This window comes from Natrix helvetica (assembly GCF_964273705.1).
Source record: "Natrix helvetica genome assembly, chromosome: 1".
In the NCBI taxonomy this organism is placed as follows: domain Eukaryota; kingdom Metazoa; phylum Chordata; class Lepidosauria; order Squamata; family Natricidae; genus Natrix; species Natrix helvetica.
The window spans coordinates 316,082,335-316,108,091 of NC_138548.1; positions in this window are offsets into that span (position 1 = coordinate 316,082,335).

Below are 25,757 nucleotides of genomic sequence, written 5' to 3' on the forward strand. Positions count from 1 at the left end.
GCCATGCAATCAGAACTCAAACTGTTCACAGTAAAATTGATGAAATACAATAATACCAATAATGAGTGCAAGCCACCGAAAAATCTATGAATTTAAAAGTGGGTGGGGACCCAAGGAAAGAAAGCATAAAGTCTGGTCCAGAGAGAGATATCTCTAAGAGGAGTCATGGATGTGCCTGAAAGGTTGGTACCCAAACACAGGTGTTTGCTTGAATGTTCGGGGAATGTGTTTTTCTTCCTGGGTAATGCAGATGTTGGCTTTCCTGGGTAAACCAGACATAAATGACTAGATGATCTAAATCTATTTTATTGTAAAGCTACATTAACAGAATCTTGTAAGTGAAAAAGTCCAGATTTCCTGTCTACTATTTTTAATTGCTGGACTCCCATTAGGGTGAGTTTTTCCTAAGTCCTTTTCTTTCACTATTGAATGATTGCAGGATTCTATCTCTCTTGTTTGCTAGGCAGCATCTCCACTCCCCCTTCCTCGAGGTTATCTATGCATTCAGGGGTGAAATCCAGCAGGTTCTGACAGGTTCTGGAGAACCAATAGCAGAAATTTTGAGTAGTTCAGAGAACCGGCAAATGCCACCTCTGGCTGGCCCCAGAGTGGGGTGGGAATGGAGATTTTGTAGTATCCTTCCCATGCCATGCCCACCAAGCTACACCCACCAAGCCAACCCCCTAGAACCGGTGGTAAAAAAAAAATTGAATTTCACCACTGCATGTATCCCATTACTATGTTACAGTGATGAAAAGGGAAAAATATGGATTAAAAAGCTAGGAAGTGTGAGATTGCAAAAGGAGCATTAGGACAAGCCCTGATTATTCTCAGTAAGAACATTACAAGAATAAGACTTGTGACTATCATTTCCAGCACAATTGAGCAAATGCAACGTGCAGACTAATTTAGAAATTAAATTATCTCCATCCCTTTTGGTATTGTAAAAAGTCCTTAAGACCAGGCTATGTGGTCAGGTCTGGGGCTCCCAGGTGACCAGGTACCTGCTCAGATGGCTCCACAGTTGAAACGACTATTTTTCTCCTCCCTCTCCTATAATGTGTATTTTTGCATTTATAAAATGTATGAATAGCTTATTTTATGTTGCACATTTTTGTTTATGTTGTGTTATTTTTGATTCTTGAGTCATCTTTGGTGTGGTATATAAATTTGATAGATAAATAAGTAAATAGTTGCCTACTTGGAATAAGCAAATGAAATGACACATTGTCATTTAAATCCCATACAGAGAAATCCCCTTCCAAGCTACCAAGATGAGAGTCTCAGACCGCCTATTTAATTCTATCAAACCTGTGCTAGATGTGGGGAGCACAGGAATAGGAACCTCAAGAGAATTAATGGTGAGATGGAGATTCTCAGTCATCCAGGTCGTGGTTGTCCCAAAGGTGCTTTTTTCAAGAAGCAACTGGACTTTCTGTTTTTTATTATTATTAAAGGTTTTAACAAATTTTACAAATATTACCCCTTCCCTTTCCCACCCTCCGACCCTCCCTCCCCCCAACCTCCCAGAGCAAAATACAGGCAATTGGACTTTCTGGTTTTTCTTTGAAGACGTTTCGCTTCTCATCCAAGAAGCTTCTTCAGCTTTGACAAGATAGCGGGGAATGGAAGGATTTATACTCCTTGCAGACAGCTGGTCACTTGCATCCTTTTAGCATCATCGAAGCACTTGGAGGCTTGTCTGTGTCCTCAGGATCACCTAAGTAGTGCTCCTGCTTCCTGTAGCTTGCAATTTTTTTTTTCTGGAAATACATTCCTACTCCCACACCATTCAAAGGGTGTTCACCCCAAATTGTATAGCTAAATGTCTGTAGAGATTCTCAGTCATCCAGGTCATGGTTGTCCCAAAGGTGCTTTTTCAGGAGGCAACTATTTTCTGCAGAGAAGCCTCCAAATGCTTCGACGATCCTCTTAAAGGATGCAAATGACCAGCTATCTGCAAGGAGTATAAATCCTTCCATTCCCCACTCTATCCTGTCAGAGCTGAAGAAGCTTCTTGGATGAGAAGCGAAACATCTTCAAAGAAAAACCAGAAAGTCCAATTGCCTCTTGAGATAAAGCACCTTTGGGATGGGGTGCTTTGTTGCTCACAAAGAGGTATTTGCTATGCTCCCTCTAGTAGAAAGGCCCCTCATTAGCTGCAGAAGAAGCCCATTTGTATGGCAACGTCTGGCACTTGCATAAGAGAAGAAATTAGACCATCTTGGTCAAGAGTAGTAAAGAAGAGGCCTTCTATCTACCCTGTTCATTGAGTTCTAAATGCCCATAAGGTACCAAGCTCTGAATGGGACATTCTGATCCTGTTTCTGCATCACAGCTTTTTGTCATATTGCTTCTTTTTTTATTCTTCACCTTCCCTGAAACATAAGATCGGATCTGCTTCTGAATACTTTTTTTTTTTTTTTTTTTTTTTTGCACAGGCTCCTGCTGGGAAAAGCTAGATGCTAGAAGTCATGGAAAGATACGAAGCCAGGAAATCAAAGGCTAACTAGCTCAGCACAATAAGTCCAGCAAGAAGCTGGCACAGGCTAAAGCGTTCCATCTTCTCCTTTCACTTCTCTTCAAATCCTTCGGCCCTCTTTTCTTTCTAGCCAGACATTCTGGCTATTCCTTCCCGCTGAGACAGGTGGAATGAACAAAGACGTAGTAGCCATTCCTCCCTGCCCAGGCGGCTGAAATGAATGAAAATTATTTATGGAACTTATGCAATGGAATTGCTGACTCCCTTGGCAAAAGCTGAGCTTCAGATAAGCATTCTGAGTATTTCAAGTTCATAGCAGGGAAGACGGTCATTCTGCCAGGCTACAGGATGTCTAGAATTGGGCATGGAGGCTAAGAACGGAAGCCGAAGCAAATCACCGAGAGGGACATGCTTTGGTATACGCATCACCTTACCTATGATGTAGGTATGCGGCTGATTTGTACCTGCTCAGTGTCTAAGTGGAAAATGTCAAGACCCCTACTTTCTGACCTAGGCTTCCCAAGAGCATGAAGCGAACTTCTTGTCCTGACAAAAACCCCTTTAATTAATTTGCTGTGAATTCTGCTCATTTACATCCAGCAAAGTCTTTCGAGGGAGGATTTACAGTCACAGATCTTATCTGACTTGGAGAGCTGACAGGCCGATATCTGCAAAACTTGGCAAGGAGTCTCGGAGAGTCACGAACCAATTAAGCAAATTGTCTCCTGCAAACTCCACTCCCCTTTCACTCCTCTTTTATTTCCTCTGGGAAGGGCCATTCATCATTCAACTGGGGCCTTACTCCCAAGTTGACCCCTCTTCTTTAGCTGTTCTCTTCATCTGGCAACTCTGTGCATGCGCACACTGGGAACAGGCTCCAGCTGTTTGTCTGCCTCGCTGATGTCTGACTCTGGCCCCCTCTCTGCCTCCGACACAGAGCCTTCATCAGAGCCTTCTCCAGACTCCAGGACTAGCCTATATTCCTTCCCAACCTCCTCACTGTCTGAATCTGCTGCCAGCTTTTCTGGCTGCTGGTCGGGCACAACAGAAACAGATATTCTATAGGAAAGGTAAAGGTTCCCCTTGCACATATGTGCTAATCATTCCCGACTCTAGGGGGTGGTGCTCATCTCTGTTTCAAAGCTGAAGAGCCAGCGTTGTCCAAAGAAATCTCCATGGTCATGTGGCCGGCATGACTAAATGCCGAAGGCGCATGGAACACTGTTACCTTCTCACCAAAGGTGGTTCCTATTTTTCTACTTGCATTTTTACGTGCTTTCGAATTGCTAGGTTGGCAGAAGCTGGGACAAGTAACAGGAGCTCACTCTGTTACGCGGCACTAGGGATTTGAACCATTGAACTGCTGACTTTCTGATCGACAAACTCAGCATTTTAGCCACTGAGCCACTGCATCCCTTTTTACATTCTATAGGCCTTTGGATAAGGAATTGTTCTCTGTAAAGGGGAAACATATTACTTGTTTGTCTCTTAGGAGCGCTCTTAGATTCAAAAATCAAAAATAAAGACGAAACTACAGGTAATCCTGGACTTAAAACAGTTCATTTAGTGACTGTTCAAAGTTACAATGGCACTGAAAAAAGTGACTTATGACCATTTTTCACACTTATGACCATTACAGCATCACCATGGTCATGTGATCAAAATTTGGATACTTCGCGACTTCCGCTTCCGGGACCGAATGGCGACGGACTTGTAGTCTGCCGGCGCTCCCTTGGCGGGCTCTGAAAGGAGCACAGGAGACTCGACCAAGGGCTCTCCTGCCAAAAGGCGGCTTGCTGGGACCCCCCGCAGAGGTGGCAGCCGGTGGGGGTGTTTTTCCCAGCTTCGCCTAGGCGTCAGGGAGCAGTGGGGGGGCGAATCACGTCGCCTCTTCGCCGGACGGCCCTGGGAGGTTTCAGAACAAAGGAGAAGCGTGACTGAAGACTGGAGGCGCAGATTCCACCTGGTGCTCTTTGCTTACTTTGAAAGGAAGCTACAGAGGTGCGTGAGTTGGTGCGCTCTGGCTTTTGAAATGGAAATTAGAGGGGGGTGGTTCCTCTATTACCCCCCCTTGGAATAAGCGGCATTTGAAAGGACTCTCTCAGAGAGAGAGAATAATGACTGATTAGTTACTTGGATGAATGGGAATGAGAATGGCTTTTTACAATTGCCAGAAGTGATTTTAAAGTTGATCCTCGCCTTTAAAAAACAGGGAAAGAAAAACTTTTTGTGACTTCTCTCCCTGCGGAAGGGAGGGCCAAGATGGCGCCCGCCCTCTTTCCTTTGTCTACATATGAATGAAACTTGTCCTTTGAAACTGCTCCCAAAGAGAAAGTAAAGAAAAGTGGATTGTTGGTTGCACTCTCTCAAAGGGAAGCTGGCACCTCTTTCTGTGGCTCTTCTGAGCTTTGCTTAGTGGAATTACTTCTTGGATTATCTCTCTATTTGAATTGTGGGTTTCCCTGCATTTATTTGCCTTCTGAGGCCAGCTCTGCTGTGGAATCCCCCGACACCATTTTCCCTGGAAAGGATTTGTATCTCTGAACATAACCAATGGCGGCAAGAAAACCACCGACTGGCAAGGCGCACTCTGCCCCGTCATCTGCTGCCCCCAGTCCCACAATGTAACAGTCTAAGATCACCTCATTGTTGCAGAAAGGAGGGGCTGGAGAGGACACAAAGGAACTATCTGTTATGGAAAAGTTTAAAGAACTCATGAAGGGGCAGAATGAAATGAAGAAAGAAATGGCAGAGGTTAAAAAAGAGCTCAGAGACGTTAAAGAACATATTGCTGGGAATAAACAGAGAATTATGGTGTTGGAGGAGAGAGCGGCGGAGATGGAGGAGGAGCTTAAAATAACACGCAAAGGAAACGCAGATGTAGAAAATTTTCTGACAAAAATAGAATTTACTTTACTTTACTTTACTTTTATTCATATTTATAGACCGCCCCCTCTCCCAAAAGGGACTCGGGGTGGTGTACAGTCAATGGAATACATAAAAAGAGTACATAAATAAATCAATACTTAAATATTTAAATACATAAATAATTAAATGCTTAAATGGAGGAGGTTATAAGAACTGTACATTCAAGTAAAGCATTTAAAATACAATGTTTAAAAAACCCCTAAAAATACCCCAAAGAATTAAATTTAAAATAGTTCCCCAGAAATTCCAATTAAAAATATCTGCCAGGAGGTAAAACTATGAGTGTGCCAGGCCAGCTAATCGAAACAGGTGAGTCTTTAATTTTTGTCGGAAGGAGCGGAAGTCGGTGGTAGTTCTAATATCGGGGGGAGGTCATTCCAGAGGGTTGGGCCCATCACAGAGAAGGCTCTACTCCTAGGCGCCGCCCGTTGGCATTGCCTGGTGGACGGCACCAGAAGTCCCTCCCTGTGAGAGCGAATTGGTCGCAGGGATGTGTGCGGCAGGATGCGATCCCGCAGATAGCTAGGTCCTGTGCCATGGAGCGCTTTAAAGATGGTGATCAACACCTTGAAACGCACCCGAAAAACCACAGGCAGCCAGTGCAGCTCGCGCAGGAGAGGTGTTATGTGGGAGTACCTAGTACTCCCCATGATGGCCCGCGCGGCTGCGTTCTGGACTAGCTGTAGTCTTCGGGTGCGTCCCAAGGGAAGCCCCATGTAGAGAGCATTGCAGTAGTCCAGGCGAGACGTCACCAGCGCATGAGTGACCGTGCGTAGGGCATCCCGGTCCAGTAGGGGGCGCAATTGGCGCACCAGGCGGACCTGGTGGAACGCCCCCCTTGCCACGGCTGCCACATGGTCGTCCATCGACAGCCGGGCAGAATTTGAAAGAATGTCTTTTTTTCTTAGATTCCAGAACCTGCCAGAGGAAGAAAATGAAGATCTTAAAGAGATTATGAGTACAATTTTAGCAGATTATATTAAGGGAGACAAGAAACAATTAGGGTGCGATATGGATCTGGCATATAGGATAAACTCAGCATATGCCAGAAGTCATAACGTTCCCAGAGAGGTACATGCAAAATTTGTCAGGAGATCCACAAGGGATGAGCTGCTCGCGACCCAAAGGGAGAGACCTTTGAAATACAAAGAGGAACAGGTCACCATTCTTAAACAGATCCCCCAAAAAATAAGAGAGAGAAGGAGGAAATTCTCCCCCTTATCAAAAAAAATTATATAACATGGGGGTCTGGTTTAAATGGTTGTTACCTGAAGGGATGATGGTCTTCTGGGAGGGAAATAGGATCAGAATTAATACAATTCAAGAGGCGGAAGCCTTTATTAAAAAGAATCTTTCCCCCCCAGAGGAGGAACTTAGTGGGAGTAGGGAAAAGGACAGCAAAACGCAAGACAAGGAGGGGGTGGGGGGCGCTGAGGCCCTCCCAAGAGGCAGGGAAGAAGAAGCAATATCGAAAAGGCTTAGATCACAAAAATGAATGTATTTGGAATAATTGTAATTGTTGATACTACAAAAGTAACAGAGAAAAAATAGTAGAGCACATGTTTGATAATAATGGTTAAATTTATTCTGATGCTTTCTTTTATATTTTAGTTCTAAGATTGTTAAATTTGTGGGTTTCTAGGGGAGACTCTCGCCACCAGTATGGAAGCTGCAAAAAATTTTCTTGTACACCCTTTTACCCTTCCCTATATATTTCAAAACCAATAAAACTTTTGCAACAAAAAAAAAATTCGGATACTTCGCAATTGCTTCATATTTATGATGGTTGCGGGTTCTGAGGGTCATGTGATCGTCTTTTGCGATCTTCTAACAAATAAGGCCAATGGGAAAACCAGATTCACTTAACAATGGTACTACTAATTTAACAATTGCAGTGATTCGCTAAACAAATGTGGCAAGAAAAGTTGTAAAATGGGACAAAGCTCACTTAACAAATTTCTCACTTAGCAACATAAATTTTGAGGCTTAATTGTGGTTGTAGGTTGAGGACTACCTGTACTGCATAGCCCCACAGAAAGCCAGGAGAGATTCTTCCTGTCACATCTGTGGGTGTCCATTACTCGTTCTGCCTCTTTTGCAAAGGGTAAAATTATTTCTATACAAATGTTCATAGGTAGGTGAAGACGAGGGTGTCTTACCTGTCTTCAACTCTATCCAGTTTCCAGGTCTTCATCCCAGAACCATCATCTGATCAGCCTTACCTAGTTCCCGGATAGTTGCATGGTCAGCTTATATCTCTCAAGAAGCCACCAAGGGGAAGAGAGTCACTGTGCAATTTATTTGTTTATTTTTATTTATTTATTTATCAACAATACAAGGAAACAAGTATAAAAACACATGAAAAAGTGGCACAAATAAATGGATATAAATAAGCAAAACATAGCCATAAACACATAAAAGAAGTAGATATAAATGGGACAGTAGAGCAGGGATGGTAGGCACGCTGATGTGCTTATGCATGCCCCCTTAAGGACCTCTTAAGAAGGTCCACGGTAGATAGTTTAAAGTAAAAGATATGTGGGTTAGAGGAATGAACAACAGGATCAGGTAGGGAATTCCACACACACATCTCCTACTCTATTGCTGAAATCGTTTTTCCTGCAATCAAGATTAGAAGGGATTACATTTAGTTTGTATCTATTGATAGCCCTTGTGTTATTGCAGTTGAAGTAAAAGTAGTCATTAACAATATGTTAATTAACAATAATTAACAGCAGTCAATTGTAAGAATGTGTCAGACTTGTGTTTTTTTCTTCTTTCCTTTTTGGCTAAGGGGAGAAAAGAAAGCCAGTTGGGTGGAATGATTATGGGCATCAGGCTAGAAACTGAGAAACAGTGAACTTTAGCTCTGCAAGAGGCACAAAGGAAGACCGTAGGCAATCACTTTCTGGCAGGAAGAAGGCAAGGACAAGCCTATTCTGAAAAACCTGTCAGGGAAGAAAAAAGTGGGGAAGAACTACAAGCAGGAGACCCTACACCATTTCTGACCGTCTCTTCTTGAAAGCTTCCAGTGATGAAGCTCCCATAACTTCCGCAGGCAAGCAGTTCCATTGGTTGATTACTGTCAAAAAAAAATCTCCTTATTTCCAGGTGTTGAATCTTTCCTTGATATCAGAGATCGGCCACCTGCAAAATAAGTTGCCTTTCCTGACTGTATCTTTAATTCCCTGTCACTACTCTACTGTAGGAAGTTATCACCCAGCCCTCTCCCAGAAAAATGAAATATCCTAGGAAATATTGATAAGGCAGAATATTATATTTTCCTGGATGTGAAAAAGGGAGAAACACATTTTAAACACAGAGTAAATTCCTGTAGCTTCCTGCCCTTTGTCAATGGGCCATTAAGAAGGCCAAGCTAGTCCACTTTACATAATAAAGAGTTCAGCTCCAGGGGGATGGGTGTAGAGTTCAGTGTAAGAGACAATGAAGGCATGATAATAAGCCTTTACTCAACTGACCACATGGCATCTGAACTCAATCAAACCTGGATTCAAAACAGCCTAGAGGGTTGCCCTTGCATGGGCCCATGTGAGTCTGGCAACCAATCAGAATACATTTCTTACACAGGAACAGGAAACAGATAGGTGGGGCAGAACAGATTATAAAAATCCCTGCAAGCCCTTCTTCACCCCTTCTCTTCCCTTCTCTTCTTCTCCATCAACATTGAAGCATGTGATCACCTTTTCTGTTCAGGGCTCAAGCCATGTGGTCCTGTCCACCATTAAACCATCTTTCCAAGCAGCCTCCATGTCTCCAGTGTCTTTTTCCCCACTTGGAGCCGAACCCAGAAGGACATTTCTCCCAACAATTGGCGACCCAGATGGGACTCCAAGCTAGCCTAACAAATGGATATGGCCCAGGTAAGCCTCCCATGCCGGCAGAGACCCCATTGAGTCTGTGGGTGGACTTTATCTTGGCCTTAGCCATTTGGATCTAGGTTTTAAAGGGGTTTTGAGTTTGAGCTCAAAGGCTGCCTGGAAAGAAGGTGAGTACCTCTAAATTTTAATTCTCTAAAATTTAATGTTAAAGCATGGCAAAGCGTGGAAATGTGTGTATGCCTGCATGTGTGTGAATGATGAAATCTTTCTCCCAATCACAGCTGGATCCTGGTTCCTCTGTGTGTTTTACCAAGAGAGCCTGGAAAGTATTAGGGTCAGGCCAGAGCATGGACCCTCTGTTAGGGAAAGGAGAGTGTGTGTGAAAATGGATGGAAAAGTGAATGCATTTTGCTGTTGTTGCTGCTTTTGTCCTGTGAAAAAAGCAAAGGCCCATTGTGTGTAAAGAGAGAAGGAGGTGCTAGTACTAACTGCAGAGGGGCAGAGGTCCTCCCCAGATCACCTTTTTGGATCTGGAAAACCTTAGCAGAATTCCCTACGAGGAAAGGGGCCGAATACTTCGTTGAGGGAATCGAAGTCCTTCCCGGAATTTTTTTATTTCCGAAAACTTACGGCGGGTGGCAGCCGGCTAGGCCAAAGTGAGCCCTGCATGTAAAGGGTCATGGGAAGCGTTAGCTCGTGGGTGGCCAGAAGTGCCCTTGGAGATTTCCTTAGATGCCAAGATTTTGGCTGAGAGCAAGGAAATTGTGTGAGAAATGGGCTTTGCTGAAAGATGACACAGGAAAACTAATTTGGCTACATAAAGGTACTTAAAAGAAAAGGGAAATGTTGAAATGTTTCTTTTTTCTCTTGTCTGTCTCTTACTCTGTCTTCTATGCAACCACGTGGTTTTTGTTTTTTAAGATTTGTGCCTTCCCCAATTTAACTGAGATTCATGGCGGGAATGAGTCTTGTTATCTCCTCATGAATTTTGTTATTTCCTCTTTGTCTGTGTGTGTATGTCTAAGTCTTTGTGCACCCTCAAGGTAATTGTAACTAAGATGTCTCCAATCCAAAAGACAAGAATTTTAAAATGTTCAAAGAAGGTTCAAAGAAAGGAGTAAACTGGCAGAAATTGCCTTTGCTCAGTTTGTTGGGCCTAGAAAACTAACTGAAACTGGGAGGGGTCTTTATTTTGTGTCTGTTCTGGCCAGCAGAAACAGAATAAAGATTTTTTTTCCTTCCTTCTTTTCCTATACCTTAAAGTAACAACCCAGGAAATGTTTTAAGCTCATTTGCAAGGAAAGTTTCATCCTTGCATTGCATTTATTGTGTGTCTAAATGATTTTACCTGTTCATTTCTTTCCTGGAGCATGTGAATCCAGACCCCATTTCTCATCTGTGATATCCCCATAATGTTTATCTGTTTATCTGCTGAGTAACTGATGGTTTTATTTTTCAAACTCTGCCTGCAAGCTATCTACCCCCCCACGCCCCTCCCTTACCTCTAATCCTCCAACAATGCCTTTTCTGTGGGGGAGGGAACCTTGTTCTCATGCTTTTCAGCCCTAGAAGATTGTACTCTTCAGGTGAGTATAGATTTTTTTTTCCTTTTGGGGGGAGGAGGAGACTGTTGCCTTGTGTGTGCATGTATGAAATGAAGGAAATTCCTACTAAAGGTTTGCCTTCAACCTGAGTAAAAACCCTCTGCACATTTTTCTGACCAACCTACTCTTATTAGTCCTAAAGTAAAAACCTGGCCTCCAGAAGGCAGTTTTGATTTAGATTTTGTCAACAAATTTGCTGATTTTCTGGCCACCATCAGATGAATCAAGGGCCCCACCCAGATGCAAACGATGTGTTAATGAAAGTCTCCATACATCTTGGTCTTTAAAACTATGCCAGAAATTGCTGGGATATCAAGATAGAATTTGGATCTTTAAAAATTAGCCAGCACAGCTGGCAGGTCCAAATTAGAAACGAACACCCCAGGGCAGAGACAGGCATTAACAATCTAGTGCGTGATCATTTCCAGACCTGGAGGGAAGTTGAGATCCTTTAATAATAGAAAATGGAGCTCATTGGCTTATGTACAGCTCCCTGAAGTAATTGTAATAACTGCCTTGCATGAAGAAAGAATGAAATGGGATTTTTGTATGTGAAATTAATGATTGCAGTGCAAATGTGAGTATGTTGATGGTAAAGTTGGTATGAATCAGTGGTGGGTTCCTCCCGGATCGCACCGGATCGCGCGCGCTCCCTTTCAGCGCTCCACCTGGCTTGCGCGCTCCCTTTCAGCGCTCCACCTGGCTTGCGCGCTCCCTTTCAGCGCTCCACCTGGCTTGCGCGCTCCCTTTCAGCGCTCCACCTGGCTCTCGCGCTCCCTTCCGGCTCTGAAACCGGAAGTACAGTTTTGCCCGGCCCTGGCGAAGCAACGACGCCTGTCTGCGCTCCACCAGCTCGGCTGGGAACGGAGATGTTTCCTCAGCGGAGCGGAGCGCCTGAAAAGTCTTTTCAGGCGCTCCGCTCCGCTGAGGAAACATCTCCGTTCCCAGCCGAGCTGGTGGAGCGCAGGCAGGCGTCGTTGCTTCGCCAGGGGCGGGGCAAGACTGTACTTCCGGTTTCAGCGCCGGAAGGGAGCGCGAGAGCCAGGTGGAGCGCTGAAAGGGAGCGCGCAAGCCAGGTGGAGCGCTGAAAGGGAGCGCGCGCGATCCGGTGCGATCCAGCAGGAACCCACCACTGGTATGAATGTAGTTTGATTCCCTTTCATATAAAGAAGCAGTCAGTTACAAGGTTGTTTAATGGTATGTGTGTGTATGCATGTGTGTTATCATTTCCAAACCTGAAGGGAGGGTGAGATCCTCTAATAAAAGAAAATGAAGCTTGGTGGCTTGTGAAAAAAAAAAGCTTCCTGAAATACCTATGATTGTTTGGCATGAGCAAGCACGAAGGTCTGATTGCAATATGAATGTGAGTATGTGTCCCTCATGCCCCAGGGAGTGATAAGTGAATGGATCCAGAGATCCACGTGATTGCCTGTGTGAATTTCCCCCCCCCCCCAATCTTGCTTCTGGGTCATTCTTTGGAGGGAAGTAGGAAAGGCGGGGAGAATGAGTGTCTGCTCATTTTTACCATGAGTGTGTGTATGAAACGCCCCAGTGATACCTGTGAATGCCTCTGGGCATTCCCCCCCTCCTTCTTTCCCTCCTTCCTTTTGGGTCAGTAAAGGAGGCTAAATTTTTTCTCCTCACTTTAACCACATTTTTTTCCTCTCTCTTCTGAGAAATTTGGAGTAAATGGGTGATCTGCTCCCGCTTACCTTTCACTATTGTGATCTTTTATCTGCATATAACAATTATGCAGTTACATTTCTTTGCTCTGAATACAATTTTGATTTTTTTTCTTGAAATTTTTGAGGTTTAAAATGCTTAATTAAACCTATAAAAAGGAATGATTTTGAGATATTTTGCTTATGTTTGTAAATGTTTTAACATACTTAATGAGAATTTGCTTCCATCTGAATGGAATTTGATATTTTGGAGTGTTGACTCAAAGTACCTTTTTTTTTTTAATTGCATTTTTTTTAAAAAGCTGTTCTTCTTACCTCCCTCTTTTACACCTGAGTGCATTTTTAAACGCTTATGAGTCAAGGTGCTCTACCCTATGAGATTTTGTTTGTTTGTTTGTTTGCAACACAAGTTGTTGTCCGTCTTGGAAATTTACTCATCTTACTGCAAAAGTGTTTCAATCATACAGGCAGTGGGAATGTCATGTTCCATGAAATTTACATCGTCTACCTCCTGAAATAATGTTTGGATTTCCACACTTGGACAGAATGGGTGATATTCCACAACATGAGACTAAAGATATGTCTGTAAAGAACTGTATTCTTGGCCTCTCCTCTTTTTTTTTTTTACCTCAGAAACAAAGGACTGCTAGCTCAAACCATAACTCTCAATTTGCTGCTGGTGATTGCGTGCTGATAAAACCTGACATGAGGAAAAAAACTTAGCCAAGCCTGGGACAGACTGCCAAGACTGACTGACCAGCCTTACCACCAAACCAAGCATGCCACCCTAGCAGACATGAAAGAACCCTGAAGGAGATGAAGAAGTAAAGACCAAAAGACTTTTCAATTCCCAGAAGACAGCTGAAAAGATTATGGGGAGGGTGGAATTTGATAAGTTTTCTTTCTCTGTTTCATTCACAGAAATTTATTATGCTTTCTTCCTTGCCTCATTTATATTGTAATCAGTTTAATGTATTCATGTAAGAATTGTATTTGAGAATGGCTAGCACAGCAAGTTCTGAACACCTTAGATTTCTGGCTGGTGGGAGGGAAATTTTGTCCAAAATGTCTGTATTTTCTGTATTGTAGAAGCAGCTACACACACACACACACACACACACACACACACACACAAAGAGAGAGGGAGAGAGAGAGTCCCCATTCAGAATTAGATTGAAACTATCTCCTTGACTTAACTCCACAAAGCTTTTCCTAGGTTGATTTTGCCCTTGCACAAAAGCAGATATCTCCCTTTTAATCCCATGGGGGAGGGTCAGTTCCCCTCAGGCAATTCCCCCACTTGAAGAGTAGCAGAAAGGATCTTCAAAACTCAAACCCTGACAGTGACTCCCCCCCCCCCAAAAAAATGATGTTGCCCAGTAAAGCAGGACATGTTGCACTGGTGGTCTCAGGAGGAGGAATCCCAGGGCTCATTGTGTGTAGTTTTAAAAATACTAAATAGTCTGGATTGCACACTAGCTAAACTCAATTTGGCCTCACTAAAATAGGAGCCAGGGCAAGTTAAAGAAATCCCTTGGAAATGGGCACCTTTACTTCTTTAAAAGGAAGAATCCTTCAATGGCTGTGAAGTTTTTTTGGGGACTTCTGCTTACTTGTAGTCTGGAAGCTCACAGAAAGTGATATCAAACACCTGAAAATAATTGGCATGGTAAATTGGATATTGTAAATTTCTTTCCAGAAATTGTGCCCTGGTTGCTAAGACCTTCATGGTTGAAAGCTCTCTGGGAGCCACTGAAGTGATCCTTCTGCTGTCTCTTTCAATGTCTTTCCATCAGAAAAATTAAGCCTCCCTGATCTGACCAATTTTATCTTTTGTCAAAAACATGAGCGTTCCACTCACATGTTTTGAAAAAAAAAAGGAGGGATTGTAGGAAGTTATCACCCAGCCCTCTCCCAGAAAAATGAAATATCCTAGGAAATATTGATAAGGCAGAATATTATATTTTCCTGGATGTGAAAAAGGGAGAAACACATTTTAAACACAGAGTAAATTCCTGTAGCTTCCTGCCCTTTGTCAATGGGCCATTAAGAAGGCCAAGCTAGTCCACTTTACATAATAAAGAGTTCAGCTCCAGGGGGATGGGTGTAGAGTTCAGTGTAAGAGACAATGAAGGCATGATAATAAGCCTTTACTCAACTGACCACATGGCATCTGAACTCAATCAAACCTGGATTCAAAACAGCCTAGAGGGTTGCCCTTGCATGGGCCCATGTGAGTCTGGCAACCAATCAGAATACATTTCTTACACAGGAACAGGAAACAGATAGGTGGGGCAGAACAGATTATAAAAATCCCTGCAAGCCCTTCTTCACCCCTTCTCTTCCCTTCTCTTCTTCTCCATCAACATTGAAGCATGTGATCACCTTTTCTGTTCAGGGCTCAAGCCATGTGGTCCTGTCCACCATTAAACCATCTTTCCAAGCAGCCTCCATGTCTCCAGTGTCTTTTTCCCCACTTGGAGCCGAACCCAGAAGGACATTTCTCCCAACATTACCCTTCATGAACAGTTGACTTAAAAGAGATTAAAGACTTAGGTGAAATGTTAGGGAGAGAGAGAGAAAGAGATCACAAATGGCCTCTCATAAACTCACGACACAGAAGATCAGATACATAGCTCCTTAAATACAACTTTTGTAAAACTAGAATTGAAGCAGGAGAACGAACACTAATATTTTATCTGGTACTGGGGTCTCTTGCTGTCTTGCGCAACAATACATGATACAGCTCCCCAGCTCATTTGCTTGATAATATTCCTCCTCTCTTAACAATACGAATAACTAGCATACTTTTTCTAGTGATTTGTGTGAAGGATGGGAAGTTTCCCCCCACCTTCGATTGAGGAGGTGCAGATCGCAGCCCTTCCAAGAAGCATATCTCTTAATGAGCAATAAATAAAACCTGAAAACATGTTCTAATGAAAACAACTTTAATATGAAAATAAAAATAAATCTCACTATCTAAACTTTACATTTTGGCAAGAGCAATTGTCGCCCACCTTCTCCGGTAGGCAAATGAAGATCAGAAAGGCCTTGGAATGTGTGTGAGCAGGCGCAGTAAAATCACTTGCTGATAAGACCTGTGACCTGCGCAGTAAATCTTCAGCACAGCTAGCAAACAATTAACACAGTGACAATTTGGACACTCCCTGTTAGATCTGGGCAACGAGAGACAGACGGCGGACACGAAGTAACTCAACAGCTCATTTTATTAGTAGTAGTAGTGATCCAGCTTGCTCTGTGGTCGGAGGGTTCCCCTTTTATAGGGATGAGGCACGCCCATTGACCAATCAGAGGAATACCTGTTTCCCGCTGTAGGAGCGGACCAGAGGGAAGACTTATCTCGATATATGTTAATATCTAACACCCCTCCCCTCCTAGATGGGACGTTGCGGTAGGTGACATAGTCCTTTAGGTAGGTGGGTGTTTGTCTTGCTCGGGAGGAACGTCGGAGTTCAGGTTGTGTTGAAGTACTTGCAGGACTGGTTTCCTGTTGGTTTGAAGTAGTTGCAGGATCGGGTGCTTTTTCTGTTTCTGGAGGTCTTGCGTTTTCGATGCTCTTTTCCCTGGTATCTTGTTCGGCTGCGATGACGGGGGGTTGCTCAGCGGCTGTGATGACGGGGGGTTGCTCAGCTGCGTGCGTGATGTCCTGTCCCCCGCTTAGCTCGCCGGTGTCGTCGTTTCCTGGGATGAAGTTTCCCTGCGGTTGTCTTTCGCCCTCATCCCTTAAGTTGGAGTGTGCTAGGCGACCTCGAAGCTGATCGATGTGCCTTCTCCAATTCCGCCCATCTTCAAGCTCTAACAAATACGATCGAGGGCCCATGATGCCAATGACCCTCGCCGGTATCCACAATGTCCCCTCTGTGTAATTTTGAGCATACACAGTGTCTCCTTCTCTAAAAGATCTGACCTTACTTGTAGAGTCTGGGGGAGCCGAGGTAGAATAATTCGGGTGGAGCCTGTCCAGGTGAGACCGTAGGCGGCGACCCATTAGTAGTTCAGCGGGGCTTCTACCCGTCGTTGCGCTCGGGGTAATGTGTTGAATGAGGAGGTAATGGTCAATGCGTGTTTGCCAATCCCCCGGGCCCATCCTGGCGAGGGCCTCTTTCGCGAACCGCACCATTCTTTCTGCCTGACCATTGGACGCTGGATGGAATGGCGCGATGAGGGCGTGTCTGATTCCCAACCCTGCTAAAAATGTTTCAAACTGCATGGCCGTGAATTGGGGCCCGTTGTCCGATACTAACAGATCTGGTAGACCATGGGTGGCGAAAAGCCGCCTAAGAACCTTTATAACTGCCTCTGCCGTGGTTGATGTCATTAGGACTACATCTAACCATTTAGAATAAGCATCTACAACTATGAGGAAGGTTTGACCCTGGAATGGCCCTGCAAAATCAATATGAATGCGTGACCAGGGTGCCTTGGGTTTCTCCCATTCTGTGGCGGGCGCTTCCGGGGGTGCTGGTCTCGACTCCTGGCATGGGTCGCAAGTGGCCACCCACTCCTCTATTTCTTTGTCCATATTGGGCCACCACACATAACTTCTCGCTAACGCTTTCATTCTCACGATCCCCGGATGACCCATATGTAAAGCATTCAATACCTTTTTTCGTAGAGCAAAAGGAATAACAACTCGATCCCCCCACAACAAACATCCCTGTAACACGGAGAGTTCGTCCCGTTTAGACCAAAACATTTTGAATTCCGGGCCCACATTTCCCTTTGGCCACCCCCTCCATACCCAAGTTTGCACTTGTTTTATTAAATTGTCCTTCGAGGAGAACCTTGCAACATCATAAGAAGAAACCGGTCCCGAATCCAAACAGTCAATGAGCAATACCGGTACTTCTGGAGTGGGGTCTGGCAAAATGTCTGGTAATGGGCAACGGCTGAGCGCATCTGCGTGCCCTAGAGTGGAGCCCGGTCGATGAATTAACTTGTAAGAGTACGCAGCCAGGAAAACAGTCCACCTGGTCATACGTGGAGAAAGGGAGACCGGAGTGGGGCGATTTCCCGCCAAAAGTCCTAACAGCGGTTTGTGATCAGTAATGAGTTCAAAATCGCGGCCGTAGAGGTATTCATGGAAACGTTTCACACCTGCAACGGCAGCCAATGCTTCTCTGTCCATTTGGCTGTAGTTCCTTTCGGCCGATGAAAGAGTTCTGGAGTAGAAAGCAATGGGTGCTTCTTTCCCGTCGGGCATCCTGTGGCTGAGGACTGCTCCAACCCCGAAAGGCGATGCGTCGCAGGTCAATACCAGCGGGAGGGTTTGACTGTATTGCACAAGTAGTGAGTCATTGGTGAGCAGGCGCTTTACCCCGGCGAATGCTGCAGCTTCGGCTCGTCCCCATCTCCATGGTGCGTTCCTCTGGAGTAGACGGTGTAGTGGCTCAGCAACGGTCGCCTTCTGTCTCAGAAAAACGCTGTAGAAATTAAGTAGTCCGAGGAAGGCCTGCAACTCGGTTTGATTTCGTGGTGTGGGGGCGTCCTGGATTGCCTTAATTTTCTTTTCAGTGGGGTGAATTCCCTGACCATCAATTCTATAACCCAGGAATTCTACGCTAGGCACGTTAATTTGGCATTTTTCTTTTTTAAGGCGGAGGCCCTTCTCTCTGATTCTGGCCAAAACAGATCTGACTCTTTTGTTTAGTTGCTCCTCGTTTGCAGCGGACACCAAGATATCGTCAAAATATGGGACGACTCCCGGTATCCCTTGCAACAGCCGTTCCATGACGCTCTGGAACAATCCTGGAGCAATACTTACGCCGAATTGTAGCCGGTTGCATTTAAACGCTCCTCTGTGCGTCACTATAGTCTGGGCCTCCGCTGTGGCGCTATCTACTGGCAGTTGCTGGTAAGCTTGTGCCATATCTAACTTAGCGAAAACCTTTCCTGGCCCCAATGAGTGCAATAGGTGCTGTACTACGGGCACCGGATATGCGCTCTGTTGTAGCGCGACATTAATTGTGCATTTATAGTCTGCGCATAAGCGGACTGATCCGTCTGACTTAACTGGGGTCACGATAGGTGTCTCCCAACGCGCGTGATCTACCGGCTCAAGGATTCCTTGTTCCACTAACTTATCTATCTCTTTATCTATTTTTGGGCGGAGTGCAAAAGGCACTCGTCTCGGTTTAAGTCGGATTGGCGCCACATTTGGATCTAAATTGAACGATATTGGTTTGCCCACATACTTACCAAGACCGGAGCTGAACACATCCTCGAACTCCTTAAAGATCTTTTCAGCGCTGCTGTTTCTCACGGCGTTGATTCCGGTGACTTCTAATCCCAGGGCTTCAAACCAATCAAGCCCCAGGAGGTTCTGCAATGGCGCGCTGGAGATGGTCACGGGCAGCTGGGCTTCGATGTCCTTAAACTGGATGTGGAATGTGCCTTGGCCCACGATGGGGACTTGGTTTCCCTGGTAGTCTCGTAGCAGGACGTCAGGAGCGCGCAGTTGGCTCTTTCTGAGGCTGGGAATGGCCTGTTTCATGGATGCCCATGAAATGATCGTCAGGGTTGATCCTGTGTCAACCTCCAGCTCGCAGGGTGAGCCCTCCAAGAGGACTGTGACTTTCAGCCTTTTGGGCCGCTTAGGGCGGACCTGATGTATCGTGGTGAGATACGTTCGCAACTCCTCTCTCTGGGTCAACTCTATCTCATCGTCTATATCCTGAAAATACTCTCGTTGAGCGTCTTGGTAGAACGCTCTTTCGGCTCTCTGTGTGAATTCTCTCTGGGGATACGCTCGCTCACTTTCTTGTGAGTAATCTCTCTGGGAATACGCTCGTTCAGCTCTTTGGGGAGTTTCTCTCTGGGTAAACACTTGTGGATTTCTCTCTGGGCGCCCTTTTTGATTTCGCCAAGCCCCTGGGTTGGGCTTCTGTTGGCGGTACATGGGTGGCTGCCGTGAGGCAGGGACTCCGCTCCGGCACACTCGTGCGATGTGCCCAAGTTTGTTGCAGTGCGAACAAACAACGTTCCTGAACCTGCAAGTAGACCTGGGGTGATTCCCTCCGCAGCTTGCGCAGGGCGGCAAACGGGATCCGGGTTTCCCCCCAGGCCTCCAGTGACTGCTCTGCATTAGGTGACTGTCCTCGAACTCGGGATCCACGTAGTCGGGGCTTGCGTCTTCGTAGTGGACTCTGGTTTGTCTCGGTGCTGGCTGGGTTTCGTTGACCCTTCTTTGTATGGTCACTGCTGATTTCTCTGCTGATTCCGACGCTCTTGCTTTGTTCAATGCTGACTGTAGGGTTAGATTCGGGTTGGCTAACAGTTTCTTTTGCAACGAAATGTCTCTTACCCCACAGATGAATTGCTCTAAGATATGCTCTTCCAAATCCCTGTATTCACAGTGGGCTGCTATTCTTCGTAGAGCTGCAACAAATTGGTTAATGGATTCTCCCGCCTTTTGAGTCCTCATGTTGAATTCTTTGCGGCTGACATGGCGGGACGGTTTTGGCGCGTAATGTGTTTCCAAGGCTTGTTTCAGCGTCGCCCATGGTACTGCTTGTATTGGAGTAGGCGCGGTGAGGTCTCTGGCCGTATTGAAGACTTCCTTTCCGCAGTAGCCGAGGAAGATATTTTTCTTTCTTGCATCGGTGATCCCCGTGTACTCATTTGCTTCGAGGAAACACTCGAAACGAATCATGAAGGCTTCCCATTCGTCGGTTGTTGGGTCGAAAGGAGCGGGGGGAGCATGCATCGCCATTTTCTCAGTTTGAATTTGCCGCGCTGCGGTGATCTGAGATGGCTGCCGGAATTTCTGCCGAATTCCTGGGCTGGATCAAATCCGGAGATTCTTGAAGTAGCGTTCTTCGTCCTATCTGTCTCTCAATCCCACCTTCGTCGCCAATGTTAGATCTGGGCAACGAGAGACAGACGGCGGACACGAAGTAACTCAACAGCTCATTTTATTAGTAGTAGTAGTGATCCAGCTTGCTCTGTGGTCGGAGGGTTCCCCTTTTATAGGGATGAGGCACGCCCATTGACCAATCAGAGGAATACCTGTTTCCCGCTGTAGGAGCGGACCAGAGGGAAGACTTATCTCGATATATGTTAATATCTAACACTCCCTGTTTCTGTTAGATCCAGGCTAGTGATGTTTACAGCTGTTACTTTTATAGATAGCCTTAAAACTGTTTTCTGTTTTTTTCCCCTACCTTAGAGAGTAACTGGAGGGGAGCAAGGATGATTTGCGGACAGAAAATCAGTGGGATTTGGTTTAAAGGGAAATTTTCTATGTGTTCCCTCAATGACATACCATTGTTACATATACATTTATTATACTTCCTTGAAGATAACTAAACCTTTCTAATTTCATGGTTGCATCTTCTTCGTTTGTCAAAAAGTTCCTGTTAATTCTAATTCCACATGCAGGAGTGGAAAATTCTCACTTGCCAATCACTTGCATTAATCTATCATAATACACTCATGATGGCTAGCAAATATAAATTTAGTCCTGAAAGCAAGCAAGGAACATTTCTGGTTAGTACTTCGTGGAAATAATACATATTTTTAATGTCACCATTACCACAGGGAAAGAGGCGGTCACTCTTTCAACAAGTATTAAGTGATTTTTGAATTAAGGAATTGCTACAGCTAGGCACTCAGGAATCCTGTTGCTCCATTGCTATAAGTGCTGATAAATAAATACAGCAGGCATCTACTGAAGAAGTCTCCAGCTGTGCCCCTTATCAATTAGGAGAACAGAATTGTACTAGATAGTTATTCCGATAATCCTCCAGTTATGACTGGAATTTCTGTTGCTAAAGCAATATAATCATAAAATATGACATTATGTGACCACATTGCTTACCAAAGGCAAGCCAACAGTCCTGGACCACACAAGTCATTAAATAGGAAGAAGCAGAGTCTCAGCCAGCAGGCTGGGCTGGTTCGTGGGCAGATGTTATGGAGTTTAGGGGGGAGTAGGAAAATGGCAAGAGCAGAAGCAATTTGTGGTCTCCTGTTGATTTCCCCACTTTGCTTGTGGGAAGCCAGCAGGGAATGTCAGAAATCACAATCATCTGACCCGGCTTATGGTTGCAAATTTACTGAGGAGCTTATGAAAGAAATAAACAAGCGGTAAAGGAAATAGGAGTACAAAAGGCACACACACAATAGAGAATTCAAGTCCTTCCAAATCCGGCATGCTTGTCTTGAGAAAGTTCCAAATCCAAAACAGCAGACACAAGAATAGTTAGGTGAAGTCCAAGTGTCCAAAAGTTGTTCAGGGTTGTCAGCTCTGGTCCAGGCCCAGAGTCAGAGTCACAGAGTTCAAGCTCAAAAGTCAAGGTACACAGAGTCTGAGTAACAAAATGCTTCTTGGCAACAGAGATGCTTGAGCTCAATGCTCCCTGGTATTGCTTATTTGGAAGGGTAAAGTCCCTTCCAAATGCAGAAGGAGCCTTGCAGAATACATTCAGTCTGCTCACCTCTCTGCACGACTAGCCCTTGCACTGGGAAGAAGTAGTAGTTCAGTCTCCTTGTCTTCATGGGCAGCAGCCAGTTACACATGGTACAACTCTTCAGCTCCTCAGGCAGCAGTTTGTCCAGCAACTCTGGAACTGGATGCTAATTCTCAAATTCCTTGTCATAGCCCAAGCTGGTTATGATAGTGCTTCCTCTTCATTTCAGATGTAAGTTTATAAACAGTTGGTCATAACCTGAGAACTACCATTACACTTTTTATGCTGATGTTTTATTTTTCACCACCACTTTCGTAGTTATATGTTTGGTACTTGTGAGGAAAAGCTAGACATACAGAAATTCTAGTCTTGCTTAAAGCTAGACATACAGAAATTCTAGTCTTCCCTTTGATAGGAAGAATTCTACATAGGGACAGCCTTTTTGTACAAATGCCAATCACAAAGCCTCTGATGAAGTTAGTGTGTCTACACGTGTGAATATCAGCACCAGTGGGCATGTTCCTGTACCATTCTCCCCCTTCCTATGCTTATGTGTGAGTTGTAAGAGAGAGAAAGTGTATCTGTAGGTTTTTATGTGTTGATCAAGAATCCAGAAAGCTGCAAATCCTTACAGAATAAATTGATGTTTGTGTGCAGTACAGCTTCTCCTTCTGCCTCACACACAGCTGGCTTGGTATAAGTTGAAACACCTGAAAGCCTGTTCAAGCTGGGTGTGGTTTTTCTAGTTCACACAAGCTGGAATAAATCAGATTTGGGTTTTGGTGTTGTGCAAAGCACTGGCTTGACTCAGAGCAACTACAAATTAGTTTATGGGTTAAATTCCAGCTTCTAAACCAGCAGATATCTTGAATTATTATTTTTTACCTGGTCACTAAAGTGCAGAACTGCCCTCACAAATTGAAGCTGAGCCTGACTGCTGCAAAAGACATACATTGTACCTTTAAGAAGACTGGTGTGAAATTTTTATGTGGTGATGTGCACTGAATGGAACTTGGAGTGCTTCCATTATCTACGTCAGTGGACTGCATGTATGTGAGAGCAAGAGAAAAACACCAATCTGTTGCTCTTGAGAGGGAGCTCAATATTATGGAAGAATGGTTGCCCTGGTAACAAACATTTTCAGAAGAACCCTGACATGACCACGGCTGTTGTCAGCACCCATCAGAAAAGTAGCTTTCCTAAGCTACTGAGGAAAGACCGGATTTGGAGATTGTCTGAGATATTTAGTCAAGAAAGATGCAGAATAGATAAAGGGAGCCAGACTGCTGCCCAGCTTTGGTACAAGCACATGCTGGCTTGTTGATATATCCCTGGCTCCCCTTTTGATTTAAAAGAACAATTCTGTTCAGGTCACGTGTGGTTTCTGCCCAATAGCCTTCCTTAAATAGGTGCAGAGAATATTTCACTTCAGGACCTCTTGCTAAGGATGGATTTCTTGACCAATCCACTGAGAGATTACAGTAATCAAATACAAGTAATCCTTGAATTAGAACCGTAATGGAACCTGCCCTTCAGGGTTGTAAGTCTTGACGGTTATAAAATGGGTTGGTCACGTGATCAACTAGATTTTATGACATTTTTTGCATCAGTCATTAAATGAAGACTATAGCCATTAAGTGAATAAGTGGCTCGCTGTGGGCATGGTTTTGCTGAAAAACAGAAGTGTCTATTTTCAGGAAATGAACTGATGAGCAGTCATGTGGATGCAGGATGCTGCAAATGGCTTAAATGTGGCTGTGTTGGATAGCCATCTGTCCGAAACAGCGCAGGGTTTCCTGCCTAGGCAGGGGGTTGGACTGGAAGACCTCCAAGGTCCCTTCCAACTCTACTATTGTATTATTGTATTATTGTTGCCAAGTACCTGAAGTCATGTGACTGCAAGGAGAGATGTCTGTCAGGGCTTCAAATCTGGGTTGTAAATAGCCCACCATAACTTTGAATGGTTTCTAAGCAACTAGTCATAACTTCAAGAACTATTCTGTATGCTTCATTAAACTTTGATCAGGCTAGATTTGCACTCTCAGGAATTCTGTCAGAATTTTTCAACCCCCAAAACAAAAGCATTTTAGCATTTTCCAGGTGACTGGGACAAGCTTCCATTAGCAAGCAAGTTAGTAAGCTGCTTTTCATGTCTCCACCCATCTGAATTCTTTCCACTGATAGGTGTACAAGATAAAAAGTGTCCAAATTAATAGGGCAAGACGGATCCTTATGGCTGTTTAATCTAGTATCTTCTCCATGCCTGTGGAGATTCTTAGTCACCCAGGTCATCATTGGCCCAAATGTGCTTTTTCAAAAGGCAACTGGACTTTGGTTTATTCTGGTTGTTGCTGTTGTTTCTTCTCCCTTTTGCTAAAATTGTAGGTGGATAGTAAAAATGTCAGAGGTGGGTGTCATCTGGTACGCACCGGTACGCATGTACCAGTTTGAAGAATTTAGCATGCCTTCACGTATCGGGGCTTCCAGAGACCCCGTACTGGAAAGGTCCCACCCCTGGCCTGCCCCCCATTCACTGTCCTTGTCTGTCCGGTCACTGCTCGCTCGCTGTCTCACCCCGCCTGTCCGCATCAGGATTGCCTCACCTATCCACTTCCTTTGCTGGAGCGGAGGATTTGGCAATTGGGAGAAGCCCATGCGGCATGTGCTCCCTTCTCTTTGACAGCCGCCTGGTTTCCAAAGGGGGGTGGAAGAAATCTATGTATTAGAGAGGGAGGAAAAACGCATGGATTTCTCCCCCCCCCATTGGAACCCAGGTGGCTATCAAAGAGAAGGGAGCACGCACCACGTGGGCTTCTTCCAACAGCTGAATCCTCCTCTCCTGTTTCTTCTTTGGCTGTTTTCTGCAAGTTCCAAGCATGGCTTCTTTCGCAGTTACTCAGAGGTTTTGGTTTAAGGTGGCACTGCTTTACACCGCCCCTCCTCCTCCTGCTGCAAGTGACAGGTGCCTCAGAGACGCAGTGGGCACCGCCACCACCACTGCCACTACCACCACCGCCTAAGCCCTCCCAGGAGCCACATGGAGCAGGAGCCCCGAAAGTGAAACGTGTCTCCTTTCCAGTCATCACTACCCATTGGCCCAATTCCCCAATGCAATTTGTGGAACTGCTTGCCCTCATAAAAACACGGGGGTGGCATTTCCAGGCTTTCAATGCTTACGGCTATAGGTAGGAAGACAGGGACGTCTTGGGAGTGAAGCCTTCGGTATCAAGTGCCAAGTCCCCCTTCTGCCTCATGAAAATCACCCCCAACCCACTCACTCAAGTTAAATGTGCATAGGGTGATAGGGTTAGTTTTAAATGAATAGTGTGGCTTATTTGCCAGCCTCCCAGTGGTCAAAACAGAAAATTTCCCCAACTGGAAGGGATGTGTGTGTGAGAGAGACAGAGGAGGGGGGAGAGAAAGAAAGAGAAAGAAGGATAGAGAAAGAAAGTGGGAGAGAGAGACACAAGAAAGGAAAAGGGAAGAACAAAGGAAGAAAGGAAGAAGAAAAAGAAAGAAAGAAAGAAAGAGGAAAGAAGAGTGGAAAGAAAGGAAGAGGGAGAGAGACACACAAGAAAGAAAGAAAGAAAGAAAGAAAGAAAGAAAGAAAGAAAGAAAGAAAGAAAGAAAGAAAGAAAGAAAGAACTTATGATCACAATTGAGCCCAAAATTTGGGTTGCTAAGCAAGAGCATTGTTAAGTGAGTTTCACCACATTTTCCAAGTTGGCCACACCCACCCGGTCACACAACTGCCAAGCCACTCCCACCCAGTCACATGACCACTGAGCCAC